The following is a 19,633-nucleotide window of genomic DNA, read 5'->3' on the forward strand; positions in this document are numbered from 1 at the left end:
CAGGCGCCGCCACCTCGCCCGGCTAGTTTTTTGTAGTTTTTAGTAGAGACGGGGTTTCACCGTGTTAGCCAGGATGGTCTCGATCTCCTGACCTCGTGATCCGCCCATCTCGGCCTCCCAAAGTGCTGGGATTACAGGCTTGAGCCACCGCGCCCGGCTGTTCCCAGTATTTTTAAAATTACAACTTAGAAAAAAACTTGTATGGTTCCTATTTTCTTGTAATTATTCCAACTTAGCATTATCAGCTTTGTTGGACACATAATAAAACAAAGATAAAATATTAATTGGAGAAGGTGCCTAAGGGTATACCACCATACAGTTCTTTCCACTCCATTTGGAAATATTCAATATAACATTTTAGGGACTTTTTTATGTAATAAGTTACAAGGTAAGGAACACCCAATTATGAAAGATTTCCTCCCTGGTAGTTAGAATGACATGGCAACATACAGGATTCAAACCACACCAGTCCGACCAGTCTCTAGAGAAAAGAAAGGAGTCGATTCCCGTAAGCAAGAACACCGCAATCTTCTTTTAGTAACTAAAAACCTGCCCATCAGTCACAGCACACAAAGCAGAGCAGCCAACAAGCAGCAGGAAAGACAGCATTTCTCCACGTCTCTCTCACTCCCTTGGCTGAGTGACTACGTGAGGTTATTTTCACTCGAGCTTCAGTTTGCTGCCAAGGATCTGAGGTGGCGTTTTGGCAGTGATGCCAGCAGCAGTACCTAGCAGAAACGGGGAAGCTGCTAATCCACTCTCACTAACAGAACAGGAGCAGAAATCTTAGTACCAATCTTCCCATGCCAGACATCTGGATCCTCCCGAGCACTATATATAGCAAGAGGCCATTCAATGTGTCACACACCAAGCACACGTGCTCTCGCAAGTCCAAACAGCTCATCCTCTATCTACACTTGTGTGCCTGTGTTTGTGCATGTGGTGGTGGGAATGGGAGGAAGACACCCTCCAAGGCAGCGAGCATAGAGGTGAGAACGTGGGTGTGGGCGAGGGCCGCAGGGCCAGCTGGGGAATGCCGTGATTTACTTCATCACCAAAAGCACTCACTGAAAGCCTGCTCTGACATGTACGTGCAGCATCCACTAACGGCACCCAGTATTCCCAGCACTCCATCAAATGGCTAGTGTCCTTACTAAATGAAGGCTACCCTACAAGGAAAGCGTCAAGGCAGTAATGAATGACAGCCACCCCCAGGAGTGGATGCCCTCACCTCTGCCACCGTCCTGCACTGCTTACCTGTAGCCTCTGCACTCCCTTGCATGGACTCATCCTCCAGTTCTGCTGCAGCTCCCCACTGCCTGCCACTGGAGGCTCTTATTTAAGGTCAGTAAAAAACCCACAGCACCACCCACAGACTTTACTTGTCCGACTTCTCTCTCCATCTGCCTTCCATCACCAGCTTTCACCCCTCCACTGGCCCGCTGAAGAAACTACAGGAACTCTAAAGGCTCAAGGCCAACTCTCATCCGACATGTGGGTTTTCATCCTTTCCCATTACGTAAATATCATTTACTCAGCAATGAGTCCCAAATGTAAGTTCCAAGCTCAGGGCTCTCCTGGGCAGTTCAGACACAAATAGACAGATGACTACTTGACACAGCCACTTGGATGTCCAGCAGATATCCCAAATAGAACATGACCAAAATTTAACTCTTAATCCTCCTCACCCACTACACACCTGGTCTTTTTCTAGTAAATTCTACTTTAAGCTCTGAGGTACCTGCGAAATGTTCACCTTCACGAACATCACAACTCAGCACACAGACACAAATGAATCATAAAATTCTGCCAAGTCTACCTCTGAAATATCTTAAGTTCATTCACTGTTCTTTATCTTCACCAGCATCATTATCTCTTACCCTGACCTACAGCAGCCTCTAATTTCATCCTGCCCTCTGCTCTCACAGATGTCAGCTTATAAATGTGCAGATATTGGCTGGGCACGACGGCACACACCTGTCATCCTGGCACTTTGTGAGACCAAAGTGAGAGGGCTGCTTGAGCCCAGGAGTTGGGAGACCAGTTCGAGATCGTGCCGCAGCACTCCAGTTTGGGTTAGAGTAAGACCCTGTCTCCAAAAAAATGAAAATAAATTTTTTTAAAAAATTAAAATTAAAAATGAATAGCTGGATGAGGTGGCTCGCACCTGTAATCCCAGCACTTTGGGAGGCAAAGGTGGGTGGATCACCTGAGGTCGGGAGTTCAAGACCAGCCTGATCAACATGAAGAAACCCTGTCTCTACTAAAAATACAAAATTAGTTGGGCGTGGTGGCACATGCCTGTAATCCCAGCTACTCAGGAGGCAGAGGCAGGAGAATCGCTTGAACCCAGGAGGCGGAGGCTGCGGTGGAGCCAAGATCGCGCCATTGCACTCCAGCCTGGGCAACAAGAACAAAACTCCATCTCAAAAAAAAAAAGAATAAATGTGTAGATTATTCTCACAACAGATACAATCTGTGGTCCTGCCCCAGACAAAACCAGCTATAAAGAATAGGTCAATTCAGAATTAGATGAAATAAAAATTTACTATACTGGCTAATGCTAGATCAATCAAGAAAATTTAAAAAGCTATCCAAAATCAGACTCAGGCCAGGCGAAGTGGCTCACTTCTGTAATTCCAGCACTTCGGGAGGCCAAGGCAGGACTGCTTTAGCCCAGGAGTTCAAGATCAGCCTGGGAAACACAGTGAGACTCTGCGCAACAAAAGACATTTTTAAGTAGCTGTGCATGGTGGCATGTGTTTGTCATCCCAGCTACTACTCATGAGGTTGAGGTGGGAGAGCACTTGAGCCAGGAAGGTCATCAAGGCTGCAGTGAGTCATGACTGCACCACGGCATTCCAGCATAGGCAACAGAAAGACACCCTATCTCCCATCAAAGCACTAACCAGGCCCAACTTATCTCACACACTCACTCACACACACACACACACACACACACACACACACACACCTGGTCAAGAAAAACAAGGGGACAACCTATAACTAAGAATAAATGACAACTAAATACAATCTGGGTTCCTCAGATGGTTTCTAGAACACGAAAAGGACATTAGCAGAAAAACAGGTGGAATGTGAATAAAGTTCACATTTAACAGTACTGTAGTGGTGTCAACTGCTTACTTCTGAGAAATTCACCAGCTACCAGTTACAGAAGGATTAAGGAAAGCTGGGTGAAGGGTATACAGGAAAATCCCTGTACTATCTTTACAACTTCTCTGTAAATCTAAAACTATTTCAAAATAAAGTTTAAAAAGTTCAAAAAGACGAAATGTATGTCAAAAGGACACAGAAACCAAACTGGACCGGGCATGGTAGCTCACACCTGTAATCCCAACACTTTGGGAGCCCAAGGCAGACAAATTGTGTGAACCCAGCAGTTCGAGACCAGCCTCGGCAACAAGGTGAAAGAGTCTCTACAAAACATTTTAAAAATTAAAAAGAAGCCGGGCGCAGGTGGCTCAAGCCTGTCATCCCAGCACTTTGGGAGGCCGAGACGGGCGGATCACGAGGTCAGGAGATCGAGTCCATCCTGGCTAACACGGTGAAACCCCGTCTCTACTAAAAAATACAAAAAAAAAAACTAGCCGGGCGAGGTGGCGGGCGCCTGTAGTCCCAGCTACTCTGGAGGCTGAGGCAGGAGAATGGCGTGAACCCGGGAGGCGGAGCTTGCAGTGAGCTGAGATCCGGCCACTGCACTCCAGCCTGGGCGACAGAGCGAGACTCCATCTCATAAAAAAAAAAAAAAAATTGAAAAGAAAAAAAACTGATAGGGCAAGTCCATGACCTAAACGAGAATGTGGGCTTCAAAATGAATTGACTGAACTGCATTTAAAACTTACATTTAAAATTCTTGAGTTCATGTCACTCTAAAAAGCCAGCAAGCGGACGGGCGCGGTGGCTCATGCCTGTAATCCCAGCACTTTGGGAGGCCGAGGCGGGCGGATCACAAGGTCAGGAGATCGAGACCACGGTGAAACCCCATCTCTACTAAAAATACAAAAAATTAGCCGGGCGCGGTGGCGGGCGCCTGTAGTCCCAGCTACTAGGGAGGCTGAGGCAGGAGAATGGCGTGAACCCAGGAGGCGGAGCTTGCAGTGAGCCGAGATCGCGCCACTGCACTCCAGCCTGATGGACAGAGTGAGACTCCGTCTCAAAAAAAAAAAAAAAAAAGCCAGCCAAGCACTAAGAATCAAGCATTTACCACCCTGCCTTCCCTGTACAGGGAAGCAGTAATGTTCACAGCAAAGGAACTTGGAAGTGGAACTGGGTGTTCATCGTAAATAAGCCGTGGTTCCTTGGATAACTACCTACCTTCATTGTGGTTCCTTCCCCACCCTGTGAAGTGGGTGACAACCACTTCCTATGGTTATTTACAGATGATGCTCTCCAAGGGAAGCAAGCCCTGGGCTCCATCGAGAACATCCTCAGTGCTACTTGCTTATGATGAAGCAGAAAGGAACCAGTAATACACGGAGTGGATGGTCTCACACAATGAGGAAGTGGGGAGGAAAGAGAAAAGCAGGCAGGAGAGATGACCACACAGAGAGCTGCCTGAGCACAGTTCTGAGAACTCATCTGCAGAGATGCCACACCCTCACTAGGGAGCCAGCAAGAACAGTCAAAGGACTTTGGCTCCAAATCACCCCCACCCCCATCATCATACCACCTCATTCCACATACCATCTCATTCCACATTCAGCTGAATAAATACTGAGAGTAATTCATGATCAAATACACTGCATGATTAAGTAAAGCCTTCAGCAATACTGAAAATACTCCTGGCTTACGTGGAGTAGAAAAAAATATATATATATATTTTTTGAGACAGAGTCTTACTCTGTTGCCAGGCTATAGTAGTGTGGTGCGATTGAGGCTCACTGCAACCTCCAACTCCCTGGTTCAAGCGATTTTCCTGTCTCAGCCTCCGGAGTAGCTGGGATTACAGGCGCCTGCCACCACGCCTAGCTAATTTCTGTATTTTTAGTAGAGACGGGGTTTCACCATGTTGGCCAGGATGGTCTCAATCTGTTGACCTCGTGATCCGCCCTCCTTGGCCTCCCAAAGTGCTGGGATTACAGGAATGAGCCACAATTTGGAGTACAGGGAAGCAGTAATGTTCACAGCAAAGGAACTTGGAAGTGGAACTGGGTGTTTATCGTAAATAAGCCGTGGTTCCTTGGAAAACTACCTACCTTCATTGTGGTTCCTTCCCCACCCTGTGAAGTGGGTGACAACCACTTCCTATGGTTATTTACAGATGATGCTCTCCAAGGGAAGCAGTAAATATTTTAAATTGACAACCGTTATGTTTGTTTGTTTGTTTTTGAGATGGTGCCTCGCTCTCCGATGCCCAGGCTAGAGCGCAGTGGCACAATCTCGACTCACTGAAACCTCCACCTCCTGGGTTCAAGCAATTCTCCGGCCTCAGCCTCCCAAGTAGCTGGAACTACAAGCATGTGCCACCACATGCTGACTTTTTTTTTTTTTTAAGTAGACACAGGGTTTCACCATGTTGGCCAGGCTGGTTTCAAACTCCTGACCTCAGGTGATCTGTCCACTTCGGCCGGCTGGTTTCAAACTCCTGACCTCAGGTGATCTGTCCACTTCGGCCTCCCAAAGTGCTGGGATTACAGGGATACCCCATACCCAGCCAAACAATTTTTTTTTTGTTTTTGAGACGGAGTCTTGCTCTGTGGCCCAGGCTGGAGTGCTCACTGCAAGCTCCGCCTCCCGGGTTCACACCATTCTCCTGCCTCAGCCTCCTGAGTAGCTGGGACTACAGGTGCCCACCACCACACCTGGCTAATTTTTTTTTGTATTTTTAGTAGAGACAGGGTTTCACCATGCTAGCCAGGATGGTCTCGATATCCTGACCTTGTGATCTGCCTGCCTCAGCCTCCCAAAGTGCTCGGATTACAGGCGTGAGCCGCCGTGCCAGGCCCACCACAGTTTTTTAATAAAGGTAAAAGCATGAGTTGCGAGAATGTCAGGCTTAATTCTTCCAACTACTATTGACCTTTAACATTCTTTTCAAAGACTCAGAAAAAAACAGTGAGACAGTATTAAAAGACAGCACAGGTATGGCGGCTCAGGCTGAGGCGGACGGATCACCCGAGGTAGAGAGTTCGAGACCAGCCTGATCAATATGGCAAAACTGTCTCTACTAAAAATGCAAAATTAACTAGGCATAGTGGCGCATTCCTATAATCCCAGCTACTCAGGAGACTGAAGCAGGAGAATCACTTGAACCCAGGAGGCGGAGGCTGTGGTGAGCCGAGATTGCACCATCGCACTCCAGCCTGGGAAACAAGAGCAAAACTCTGTCTCAAAAAAAAAAAAAAAAGACGCTGGACACAGTGGCTCAAGCCTGTAATCCCAGCACTTTGAGACGGGCGGATCACTAGGTCAGGACATCCTGGCTAACACAGTGAAATCCCATCTCTACTAAAAATACAAAAAATTAACCAGGCGAGGTGGCAGGCGCCTGTAGTCCCAGCTACTCGGGAGGCTGAGGCAGGAGAATGGTGTAAACCCGGGAGGCAGAGCTTGCAGTGAGCTGAGATCTGGCCACTGCACTCCAGCCTGGGCGACAGAGCGAGACTCCTTCTCAAAAAAAAAAAAAAAGGTTGTTGTCTCCAAGTACTTCGAGAAAAGTGCCATATTGGGCGTCTTCCTCAAATTCCTATTAAATAAAAGGACCAAGTTCAAGCTCTGACTCATAAGGCATCCGCACTTCAACAACCACTAATTAGTGCGATCTTTCTCTGTCAGAACAAACGCCAGTGACTGGAACCCATTATCTTCAAAGTCAACCCCTGAATTTTAGTGTTTACTACAGGAATTCTTCCTTATGATGGGTAGTGGGGGTCTCCGAGGAATTTTCACCCTTTGGTCTTTGTTCAAATTATGCTATGCAGGTTCAATTTTTCTTCCAGATAGTTGCCTTTGGATATTTGGGTGCTTTATCCTGGCAAGTTTTTCTGTCTCTAGGCAAATATACCCTTGGCTTACGTGGAGGTATATTCTTTACAGCTCCTCCTGAGAAACCCTGACCTATCTGGTCCCTCCCCTCAGAGCAAGCTCCAATGTTGTAATGTCTTAGTGCCCCCAATACAACACAGATACTCCAGGGACAGTCCAACTGTCACCAACAAAAGACACCAAGACCCACAGCCCTCTTTCTAATCAGGACGGGAATATGGACCAGGATGCTACAATTAACAGTAAAATTCGGGCAGGGTGCAATGGTTCATGCCTGTGTTCTGGGGACAGAGGAAGGGGGAACGCTGGAGCTAAGGAGCTCAAGACCAGCCTGGACAACAAAGGGAGATTCTGGCTCTACTAAAAATAAAATAATTAGCCGGGCGTTGCCCAGGCGTGGTGGCTCATGACTGAAATCCCGGCACTTTGGGAGGCCGAGGCAGACAGATCACCTGAGGCCAGGAGTTCGAAACCAGCCTGGCCAACATGGTGAAACGCTCCCTACTAAAAACACAAAAATTAGCTAGGTATGGTGGCGCGCGCCTGTAATCCCAGCTACTCAGGAGGCTGAGGCACGAGAATTGCTTGAACCCGGGAGGCAGAGGATGCGGTAAGCTGAGATCACACCATTGCACTCCAACCTGGGTGACAGAGAGACTCCGTCTCAAAAAATCAAATAATTAGCCAGGCATGATGGCACATGCGTATGGTCCCAGCTACTCTGGAGGCTGAGGTGGGAGGACGGCTTGAGCCCGGGAAGTCTAGGCTGCAGTGAGCCGTGATTTTACCACTGCACTCCAACCTGGGTGACAGAGCAAGACTCTGACTCAAAAAAAAAAAAAAAAAAAAAAGCAATAAAAAAAACTCTGCTAAGTCCCCTAGTCTTTTTTAACCTGGGGTCACTGTCCTGCCTTCCCATTACCTTTGGGCAGGTGACACTCTCAAGGGAAGGGAGGGTCACAGCTTGCCCAACTGCTTCATTTTAGTGAGACTGGCCCCATTAGTCAACCAATCAAAGCCTTCCTAATATTAAAAAGAATACTGTCATTCTGACTGAATTTAATCACACAAACTTACTATTTACAACACACACTACACTAGCTTTGGAAATAATAAAAGTCACCAAGTTTAGTGGAAGACAGACAGGTAAACAAACCAGTCATTTACAATTAAGACAAATATGCACGCGGCCGTTGCAGGGGTTCACACCTGTAATCCCACCACTATTGAGAGGCCAAGGCTGGAAGATTGCTTCAGTCCAGGAATTCCAGGTAAGCAAGGCCTCATCTACACAAAAAATAAAAAAAGTTTGAAAAGACAAAGATGTACAGAGTGCTGGGGAGATGGTATGGAGACCATGAGGAAAGGAAAAATTAACACTGACGTTTTACTGATGAAATGAAAAACAAGAGTAAGCTCCCCAGGCAGAGAACAGAGGCAGCAGTATTCCACACACAAGTAACAGCGTATGCTCAGGCAAAATAACGACAGCACACAGCCCATATGTGATGCAGCAAGTTAGTAGGGTGGAACGTCAGTGTGAGAGTGCCGGGACTGGGACTAAGAGGGAGGGGGAAGGAGAGGGAGTCAGGACAAGACAGAACAAGGCGCAACTGAAGAATTTTAGAACTAAGGAATTAGGACTTTTCCATTGTAAGTAGAAGTATTAAGCAGTGGTGTGAAGTCAACAAGAGTATTTGGAAAGATAATTTCTAACTACAAGGGAGATGGACTTAAGAGAGTGATGACGGGACGGCAGGGTTACTAAGATGCTCCAAATGAGATGTGCTGGAATCAGAAATGACAGCAGGAATGAAACCGAGCAGCAGACAGGAGAGCTATTTAGGAAACTGTTTAGGGTCCTTCTCCACGGCAAGAAAACTTCACCAACAGCGTTCCACGCACATCCACAAACGCTACAACTGGTGCCAGAAATCTTCCATTCCTATTTAAAATATAGCGATATTAAAAAATAAGCCTAGGCGCGGTGGCTCACGCCTGTAATCCCAGCACTTTGGGAGGCCAAGACGGGCGGATCACTTGAGGTCAGGAGTTGGAGACCAGCCTGGCCAACATGGCAAAACCCCGTCTCTACTAAAAATACAAAAAATTAGACAGGCGAGGTGGTGGGCACCTGTAATCCCAGATACTCAGGAGGCTGAGGCAGGGGAATCGCTTGAATCCAGGAGGCAGAGGTCGCAGTGAGCCAAGATCGTGCCACTGCACTCCAACCTGAGCCACCGAGCGAGACTCCATCTCAAAAAAATAAAATGAAGCTGGGCACGGTGGCTCATGCCTGTAATCCCAACACTTTGGGAGGCTGAGGTAGGTGGATCACCTGAGGTCAAGAGTTCAAGACCAGCCTGAACAACATGACATAACACCATCTCTACTAAAAATACAAAAATCAGCTGGGCATGGTGGTGTGCGCCTATAATCCCAGCTACTCAGGAGGCTGAGGCAAAAGAATCACTTGAGCCCAGGAGGCGGAGGTTGCAGTAAGGCAAGGTCATGCCACTGCACTCCAGCCAGGGTGACAGAGCGAGACTCCATCTCAAAAAAACAAACTTCTTATAATCCAAACGACAACAGGTAATTTTAAACATGACATGCTAATCAAGTCACATGATGCTCAAATTAGTTTACTAAATCACTGAGGCATAGTTATTAGCCGATTAAGGGGGAAAGGAGCTGGGACAACAATGTGTTACTGACTCATGTGTCATGCATTGTGACAGGTACGTATTCTATCACAGCCATTTTGTGAGTTACTGTTTGTAGGTAAGGAAACTGGGGCTCAAAGGAATTAAGTAAATGTCAATGTTCCAGCAAGTTCAAAATCCAAGTCTGACCCCAGCACAGTCATGCGCACCTGAAGTCCCAGCGACTCAGAAGGCTGAGGCAGGAGGATGGCTTCAGCCCAGGAGTCTGAGCTCGACCTGGGCAACACACGGAAGACACCGCACCTTTAAAAACAGTAAGAATCCAAGTTTGGCTCCAGAACTCATGCTAGCCTCTATCATGACACTATGCTGTCAATGTACACAATCTCAATGCTCAAGGCTTTGGGACATTCTCCCACCAGTACTTGAATCTCAAAATTACCTTTTTATTTTTCATCAAATGCCAGTAAGACTAACAAATTTGGAATATAAAGACAAACACGCATTACAGAAACAACAAAATGAAAAGAGCTGAAGGTCTAGAAAGAAAGCTCCATGTGTATCTCCAAGGAAACCTGCAGAGCTGGCTGAAGTGCTGATGCTGCAACAATCACCAGTGTTCGCTGCAAGCTAATTCACTCCTTACTGCTTCAGAGTAATCACTGATGTAAGACAATTTAAAATTGGACAAACTCCATGCAAGGTTACCTGCATTCACATTTTTTAATTAACCTTACAGCTTCAAGACTACCTATACATTTCTATCAGTATTTCCCTATAGAAGTCAGTATTTCTGGTAACACTTTTTTTTCCTCAGACCTCTCAAAAACACTGTTTAAATAAAAAACTGATAAAACTATATATTAAAACATCCAACTGTGTATTAGATGATAAAGCAGGCTGAAGTTGTAGAAATACTACTGCATTCTGAAACAATTTTAAGCAAAAAGTTGCCTAATCAAGATACACAACTAGGTACCAATTAGTATTATTTGATACATACTTGGACTATTTCCCTAGTCACAGAGAAACTACAAGTTGAATCTTTAACATGACTTTTCTTTTCTTTTTTTTTTTTTTACTGCTCCTTGCAAAGCAGGGCTACCCCATAGGCAGTGTGCCCGAAGTAGCCTAATACCATTTAAGTGTTAAAACACGTGGATTTATTTCCTAAAAGACACCATTTGTGGCAATAAAACATTTTAAGTGGCCTTCATCTCCCTCCTAAGGTTGGCCCAGCATCCTTGTGGCCTGCCCAGCACTGCAGGTATCTCCTCTACTTCCCTCTTCTCCTGGCCCATATGTTCAATGCACATTACAGAAAACAGGTGATACCAGAAATACATGGGCCCTCAGGAGGCCTGGAAGACACACTCAAGCCGCCTTCCCTGCCCAGCAAGAGCCTGCACTCCAGCCCTCCACCCTACCGCAGCTCAGCCAGTAAAAACCAGCTTCCCTCACTGAGAAACCAGTGCATCACCTGCATTTTAAAATAATACACTACATCAAAGGAAGTCATCTCTACAGCAGATCACTCACATCAGAGCCCTACAAGCACGTGTCCACTAGAACCCCACTTGGCAAAAACCTTTTTAAAATGGTGCTGCTCAAAAGACTCCAAATGCAGCTATTTAAATCTGAAGTCATTAAAATTAAACACAATGTAAAATTTGGCCCCTCAGCAGTCTTTTTCTGGATATGACCCCCTAAAAGCAGAGGAAACAAAAGCCAAAACAGACAAGTGCGAGTACATCACACTAAAAAGCTTCTAGACCGCAATGACACAAGTTAGACAACCCTAGAAATGTGCAGAGGATCACCTGAGCCCAAGAGCTCGAGACCAGCCTGGGCAACACAGTAAGACACCATCTCTACAAAAAGATTTAAAAAATTAGCTGAGTGGGGTGGCACACACCTGTACTCCCAGCTACGCAGGAGGCTGAAGAGGGAGTATCACTTGAGTGCAAGAGACCGAGGATGCCGTGAGCCATGTCCTGTCACTGCACTCTAACTTGGACAAGAGAGAGAGCAAGGCCCTGTCTCGGAAAAAAACAAAATATACAAAAAGTAAAATAAAAATTTTTAAGCCGGGCACAGCGGCTCACGCCTGTAATCTCAGCACTTTGGAAGGCTGAGGCGGGTGGATCACTTGAGGTCAGGAGTTCAAGACCAGTCTGGACAACATGGGGAAACCCTATCTCTACAAAAAATACAAAAATTAGCCGGGTGTGGTGGCGGGTGCCTGTAATCCCAGTTACTTGGGAGGCTGACCAGGAGAATCTCTTGAACCTGGAAGGCAGAGGTTGCAGTGAGCCGAGATCACTCCATTGCACTCTAGCCTGGGCAACAAGGGTGAAACGTCATCTAAAAAAATAAAATAAATAAATAAAAATAAAATAAAAACTTTAAAGTTAAAAATGATAAAACAAAAATGACAGTGCTGTGAAGTAGCATTTTAAAAGAAATCACAGCTGGGTACAGTAGCTCATGCCTGTAAGCATACCACTTTAGGAGGCTGAAGCAGGAGGAGGATCATTTGAGCTCAGGAGTTCAAGACCAGGCTGAGTAACACAGCAAGACCTTGTCTCTATAAAACATAAAAACTCAGTAGGTTGTGGTAGTGTGCACCTGTAGTCCCAACTACTGGGGGCAGCTGAGGCAGGAAAATCACTTGAGCACAGGCGATCGATGCTAGTGAGACGTGAACGCACCAATGCCCACCAGCCTACATAACACAGCAAGACCCTGTCACAAAAAGAACAAAAATTTTTTAAATAAAAGATAAAAAACAAAACACTTCAGGCTGGAAAAGAATTTGGGTAGAGTAGGAACACATTCTTTAACTACAAAATTAACATTTCTTTTTTTTTTTTTGAGATGGAGTCTCGCTCTGTCGCAGTACAGCAGCGCAATCTCAGCTCACTGCAACCTCCACTTCCCAGGTTCAAGCGATTCTCCTGCCTCAGCCTCCCAAATAGCTGGGACTATAGGTGTGTGCCACAATACCCGGCCAATTTTTGTATTGTTTTAGGACAGATGGGGTTTCACCATGCTAGCCAGGCTGGTCTCAAACTCCTGACCTTGTGATCCGACCACCTTGGCCTCCCAAAGTACTGGGATTACAGGCGTGAGCCACTGTGCCCAGCCCATAATTAACATTTCTAATAGCAATTATGAAACTTCTTTAATATTCTAGTAACTAGATCCTACTGTCTATTAAGGAAGCTATAGAAAACTTTTCAATTAAGAAATTAAGAAAAAATATTTCTTAGGAAAACTAGCTTTGTTAATTTCTGCAATTTCCAAAAGTAATACACCTAAATCAAGTTCAAAAAAAACGAAAAATCTCTTTATTAGAACCACAAAAATAATTAGCCTAATCACCATTAATCAAAAATAACCTTCTCAAATAAATTTAATGACCTCTAAGTTTAGGACTTTTAAAAAACATGTCACATAAAGATTAGGTGTGCGTAGCTCATGCATATAATCCCAGCACTTTTGGAAGCCAAGGCAGGTGGATCACCTGAGGTCAGGAGTTGGAGAACAGCATGGCCAACATGGTGAAACCCCGACTCTACTAAAAATACAAAATCCAGTCGGGCGTGGTGCCGCCTGTAGTTCCAGGTGAGGCAGGAGAACTGCCTGAACCCAGGAAAGTTTGCAGTGAGCCAAGATCGCACCACTGCACTCCAGCCTGGGCAACAAAGCAAGACTCCATCTCAAAAAAAAAAAAAAAAAAAAAAAATTAGTGGTTTCTAAATTCATCTGAGGCCAGGTGAGGCGGCTCACGCCTGTAATCCCAGCACTTTGGGGGACCGAGGTGCACAGATCATCTGAGGTCAGGAGTTCAAGACCAGCCTGGCCAACATGGCAAACCCACTTCTCTACTAAAAATACAAAAATTAGCAGGCATGGTAGCAAACGCCTGTAGTCCCAGCTACTCAGCAGGCTGAGGCAGGCGAATTGCTTGAACCTGAGGGGCAGAGGTTGCAGCGAGCCAAGACAGTGCCACTGCACTCCTGCCTGAGCAACAGAGCAAGACTCTGTCAAAAAAAAAAAAAAAAAACAACAACTACCTGGGTGTGGTGGTGCACATCTGTAATCCTAGCTACTCAGAAAGAAGGCTGAGGCACAAGAATTGCTTGAGCCTGGGAGGCAGAGGTTGCACTGAGCCAAGATCCTGCTGCACTCCAGCCTAGACTGGGTCTCAAACAACAGAAAAAAGCAAAAATAAAAACAGTACAGACAGGGGAAAAAAAAAACCCACAGGAGTGAATTCTCATTCCTTATCACACACATCACCTTCTTATTCCATTCTTAACCAGTATATCCTAAAATATTTCTGAAACGAACACAGAAAGTTATTTCCCCACTACTCAAGATCAGAGACCATTCCTTCAACTGGCACTCATCACCCATTAGATACTTCCAAGCTTAACTAAATTCCCTTTCATTAAAAAAATCAAAATAGGCCTGGCGCGGTGGCTCACACCTGTAATCCCAGCACTTTGGGAGGCTGAGACGGGCAGATCACGAGGTCAAGAGATCGAGACCATCCTGGCTAACATGGTGAAACCCCATCTCTACTAAAAATACAAAAAATTAGCCGGGCGTGGTGGCAGGCACCTGTAGTACCAGCTACTCGGGAGGCTGAGGTACCCAGGAGGCGGAGGTTGCAGTGAGCCAAGATCGCACCACTGCACTCCAGTCTGGGTGACAGAGCAAGGCTCTGTCTCAAAAAAAAAAAAAAAAAAAAAAAAAAAAAAGCAACACTGGGTTAAGTACTCAGTCTCTTAAATGCTGCTGAAACTTACTTTTTCCAACTTTCTTGAATTCTGGATTCCATTATTAATCACAGGAAGGTCATCAGGACACAGACAAACCAGAAAGAATCTAATTCAATCAATATTTTCTGAGCACTGTGTCCTGGACATTCCTGTAAGCACAAATAACTTCAGATTCAAAGCCCACCCAAGTGGTATATGCCATCTCAAGGTGGCAGAGAGGGATAAGTATTGGTACACAGTTCATAAGCATACCAACTAGAGCACGCACATATGTATACGCACAACACAAATATAAAACACACTTAGCCTTTGGTGGCAAAAGGTAGAAAAATATCAGAGAGGGCAAAATCATATGTAGTGTAACTAAATCACCCTTCCAAAGACACGTTATTTTGCAACAGAGCTTAAGAATTCTAAAATCTGGCCTGGTGCAGGTGGCTCACGCCTGTAATCCCAGCACTTTGGGAGACCGAGGCGGGTGGATCACGAGGTCAAGAGTTCAAGACCGGCCTGGCCAAGATGGTGAAACTCCGTCTCTACTAAAAATACAAAAATCAGCCAGGCACGGTGGCAGGTGCCTGTAATCCCTGCTACTCAGGAGGCTGAGGCAGAAGAATTGCTTGAACCCGTGCAGCAGAGGTTGCAGTGAGCCGAGATGGCGCCACTGCATCCAGCCTGGGCAACAGAGTGAGATTCCATCTCAAAAAAAAAAAAAAAAAAAAAATTCTAAAATCTGGCCAGTCACCTGGCTCACACTTGTAATTCTAGCACTTTGGCAGGCCAGGGTGGAAGAATCACTTGAGGCCAGGAGTTCGATACCAGCGTGAGCACACAGGGCAATTCCAGCTGCACTAAAAAAAAAAAAAAAAGCCAGGTGCGGTGGGTCACACCTGTAATCCCAGCACTTTAGGAGGCCGAGGCGGGGGGATCACCTGAGGTCAGGAGTTTGAGACCAGCCTGGCCAACATGGTAAAACCATCTCTACTAAAAATACAAAAAGTAGCCAGGCATGGTGACGCGCGCCAGTAATCCCAGCTACTTGAGGCTGAGGCAGGAGAATGGCTTGAACCTGGGAGTGCAGTGAGCCAAGCCCATGCCACTGCACTCCAGCCTGGGCAACAGAGCAAGGATTCCATCTCAAGTAAATCAATCTTCCTTCTCAAGTAGGATGTCTCCAGGAACATGAAACAAGTCAACAGTGATTTGCGTCCATACAAAAACATAAACGATTTTGTTTGACAAAACACCTCATTAATATCAATACAAAACACATCACATTTTTACTAGTTGCCTTATCCAGGAAGTCATTTTCTCCAGGTAGGCGTTGTCATTTTTCCATTCCTACATCATCATTTCTAACATATTCTTGTTTTCATCAACTTTGCTTTTCTTCTCATTAACCTCATTTTTTTGAATTTCATATTTTCAAATTCTATGCTGGAACTACACCATTTGCTAAATCCTGCCACTGATCCTATTCTTACTTGCTAATGAGCCTGCAGTTACCCGCCTCTCACCACCAGGTGGGGTCCTGGACAAATTTAACCAAACCAGATTTTGAACAGAATCATTACCTAGAAAAAGTTTTAAAAACGTTTCTCAAAAACCCTGTTAATCCACTGTGTAACCTCGATGCAAGTAAAAATTAAGTAAAAATCCTGTCAAATCATCAACTCACAAACACAAAGGCTGATTACCTTATTCCTCAACACATATCCGTAAGCATTAATATAGAAGCTGACCTTTACGGCAGACGACAGACAATAAGGTGTCTGTTTGGTCCCGCGGTGACACTCAGTACACAGCGACATGTTCAGGATGACTAAAAATACCTGCCCAAGTTTTGAAGTGCCCTCTTGTCAAATACTCTTAACAGTGACGGCCGGACGAGGGGGCTCATGCCTGTAATCCAGCGCTTTGGGAGGCCAGGGCAGGTGGATCATCTGAGGTCAGGAGTTCGAGACCAGGCTAACAACATGGTGAAACCCCCATCTCTAATAAAAATACAAAAAATTAGCTGGGCGTGGTGGCGCATGCCTGTAATCCCAGCTACTCCGGAGGCTGAGGCAGGAGAATCGCTTGAACCTGGGAGGCGAAATTGCAGTGAGCCAAGATGGCGCCATTGTACTCCATCACGGCAACAGTTAAACTCCATCTCAAAAAAAAATAAAAAATAAAAAATAAAAAAAAGGGCCAGCCGCGGTGGCTCACGCCTGTAATCCCAGCACTTTGGGAGGCCGAGGCGGGCGGATCACGAGGTCAGGAGATCAACACCATCCCGGCTAACATGGTGAAACCCCGTCTCTACTAAAAACTACAAAAAAATCAGCCGGGTATGGTGGCGGGCGCCTGTAATCCCATCTACTCGGAAGGCTGGGGCATGAGAATGGCGTGAACTTGCAGAGATCGCGCCACTGCATTAGAGCCTGGGCAACAGAGCAACACTCCGTCTCAAAAAAAAAAAAAAAAAAAAAGTTCAAACAGACCATCCCACCCCCACCTCAGACGTGGATTTGGGTTATCTAGGTGGAAAACTGATGAAGGTGATGGGTACCACTGTTCGTTTGAAACTGTCCAAATCAGTTAATAGAAGGGAATTACGGACTCGCTTAAAACTGAAAGCTAATGTATGCCACTCAGTTACAGGTATCACACTGTAATACCATATCCTTATTTCAGTCTTCACAATATTCAACAATACTCACCACCTAGTGTTTCGGAAAACCTGTCCTACGAATTACTTCCCAAACCTAACACTTTCATATCCAGAAAAAAATAAATTTTAAAACACTGATGCTTTGAAGAGAGTGTTGAACTCATTTCAAATTCTTTAAGAGCTTTGCCCTCTGAAATTCCCAACTTTCTCATGTTCCACAGTACAGACTAAGCCTAGTTAGGCATTTTTCAAAGGTTCTCAACCCTTTTGTTCTCCCATTTCCTGTCAAGTCTCCAAATCTACCAATTTAAGGCAACTTACTTCCCAAATTTCACATTCAGAATAATCCATAAACACCCACAGCTCATTAAAGTGTGCATAAAAAATATTCATCCCTTTATCACAGAAGGCAGAAAGAAATGTGAAAGAACCAAATTCAAAGGAGCTTAAGGCTCTCAGAAGTGGAAACAAGTCTGTAGTCGGCCGGGCGCGGTAGCTCACGCCTGTAATCCCAGCACTTTGGGAGGCCGAGGCAGGCGGATCACTTTAGGTCAGAAGTTCGAGACCAGCCTGGCCAACACGGTGAAACCCCATCTCTACCAAAAATACAAAAATTAGTCGGGCGTGGTGGCGGGCAGCCATAATCCCAGCTACTCAGGAGGCTGAAGCAGGAGAATCGCTTAAACCTGGGAGCTGGAGGTTGCACTGAGTGGAGATCGCGCCACTGCACCCTGGCCTGGGCAACAGAACAGACTTCGTCTCAAAAAAAAAAAAAAATGTTTGGAGTAAACCCAAAAAGAAAACGGGATGGGTGGACAGACGGAGGAGTAAGGTGGATGCATATAATTCCTTTCAGAAACCATGAATCGTTCTGATATGCAACATTATTTGGAAAAGTGTGGTTAAACACGAAGCAGCAGCAACCAAGCTTTAATAGTTAAAGTCTGTTTACTTTCCTTTCTTCGGTCTTTAGTCTTTAACTTTTCTACTAAATCAGTAATTTGGCTTAACTTGTAGCCACAAATCCTTACTAAATTCGCAATTCATATTAATAAAACCTTAAAAATTACAAAGAGCTCCGCTCAGCCTACTCTTCCCAAACAGGCTGAAGCGTCTGGGCTCGCAGGCGGCAGGCATCCCTTCGGTGGTGGCACGATCGTTCTACTCGGGCTACTTCCTGCCTCGTTTACGTGAGAAAACTAGTACAGAAGTTTACGTTTGACTAGGAAACCCATCCTTTTTAAAAAATGCGCTAGCGCCAAAACCTTTCTGGAGCCAATATACGGTTTGCAGTTTACACTTCGTGTGTCACTGACCTTCCTCAGCCGGGTAGGAGTTCATATAAACTTGTTACATAAACTTCAGTTGCATCAACTACGGTGCAGATTCTTTAACGCAAAGCAAAGCAGACAGACGTTCTGAATAAGAAACGCGGCCTTCTCTTCCACAAACTTCTCAACAATCCGTCCGGAGTTCTAGAAACAGGGCTCTGCCGTCCACCACCTGCTTCTTCTCCCTCCGAACTTGGCGGCACGGCCGCGGCATTCCTGCTCCGCAAGCCACTCGCGTTTCTGGTTTCAGACTCGAATGCAGGAGCCTTAGAAAAAGAAGGCGCTCCACGCCTCCCACGCTGCCGGCCCGCCGAGCCCCAGCCGAGCCCCAGCCGAGCCCCAGCCGGCCGCTCCCAGGCCGGGCCCCACCCCCAACCGCCGCCGCGGAGGCCGGGCCGCGTTCCGGCAAGGACGCCGGGCGGGGAGGACGCGGCCGGGAGGCCCCAGCCCCCAGCCCGTGCCCCGGCCTCGGCCCCAGACCCAGAGGACGCCGCCCACCCTTCGCCCCGCAAACCCGGCCACGGCCCCCGCCCCTTCCAGTACTGCCCCGACCGGCGACCCCGATCACCCCTCACGCTGTTGCCAGGAGCCGGGTTAGGTCCGCCGTCTGCCCGGTGCGCGCAGGGCCCTAGGCGACCTCCCCCGGCCCTCGAAATAGACCCTCACCGAGGACGGGGACGGCAGGTGTCGGGACGCAGGAGAGGCGGGGTGACTGCCCGAATCTCCTCACAGCTCCTGCACTGCTGCGCTGGTGGTGGCGGCGTCTCCTCGCGCTTTCCTTTCTCTCCTTTCTCCCACAACAAACAGGAAATGCGTCACGCGGTGGCGGCACAGCGACGTTAACTTCCGCCCGGCCCTGACGCCGCGCATGTGCAGTTTCCACTGCCCATAACGCGGGCCTAGCCTCGGAGGCGCCCGCCCCGCCTTCGCGAAGGTTCTCGGCTCTTCCGCCGCCCCGAAGAGGCCGGGAGACTGTGGGCGAAGGGGAGGGGAAGCCAAGGGCGAGGGGGCGGAGCTCGGGGCCGTGTCCACGGTACCGGGGAGCCCAGACTAGCGGACTGCGCAGAGAAGGCCGAGAAGATTCCAAATGGCACTGATTGTTCTGGGCGAGAAGGAGCCCATTCTGGAAACCGCGATGTCGTCGCGCCCTTCATCTTCTTCCGCCGGCGGCCTCCGGAGCGCGTCCGC

At 46.8% G+C, this 19,633-nt stretch overlaps 1 protein-coding gene across 6 annotated transcripts in view; it reads right to left on the bottom strand.

Moving 5' to 3' along the window:
* The window catches only part of LOC104671759 (dnaJ homolog subfamily B member 6), an 83,184-nt gene extending 63,894 nt beyond the window's left edge, over window positions 1-19,290 (bottom strand). For 3 of the 6 annotated variants that reach the window (XM_010375377.1, XM_010375376.1, XM_010375369.2), the window contains exon 1: window positions 19,112-19,290. The gene's annotated coding sequence lies outside the window, so the exon portion shown is untranslated. Of the gene's footprint in view, window positions 1-9,877; window positions 9,972-18,430; window positions 18,503-19,111 lie in introns of all 6 variants that reach the window. The other 3 variants (XM_010375373.2, XM_010375374.2, XM_030932281.1) reach the window with 3 other exon arrangements.
* Between the last annotated feature and the right edge of the window lie 343 nt (window positions 19,291-19,633).

This window comes from Rhinopithecus roxellana, chromosome 6, assembly GCF_007565055.1.
Source record: "Rhinopithecus roxellana isolate Shanxi Qingling chromosome 6, ASM756505v1, whole genome shotgun sequence".
Classification (NCBI taxonomy): domain Eukaryota; kingdom Metazoa; phylum Chordata; class Mammalia; order Primates; family Cercopithecidae; genus Rhinopithecus; species Rhinopithecus roxellana.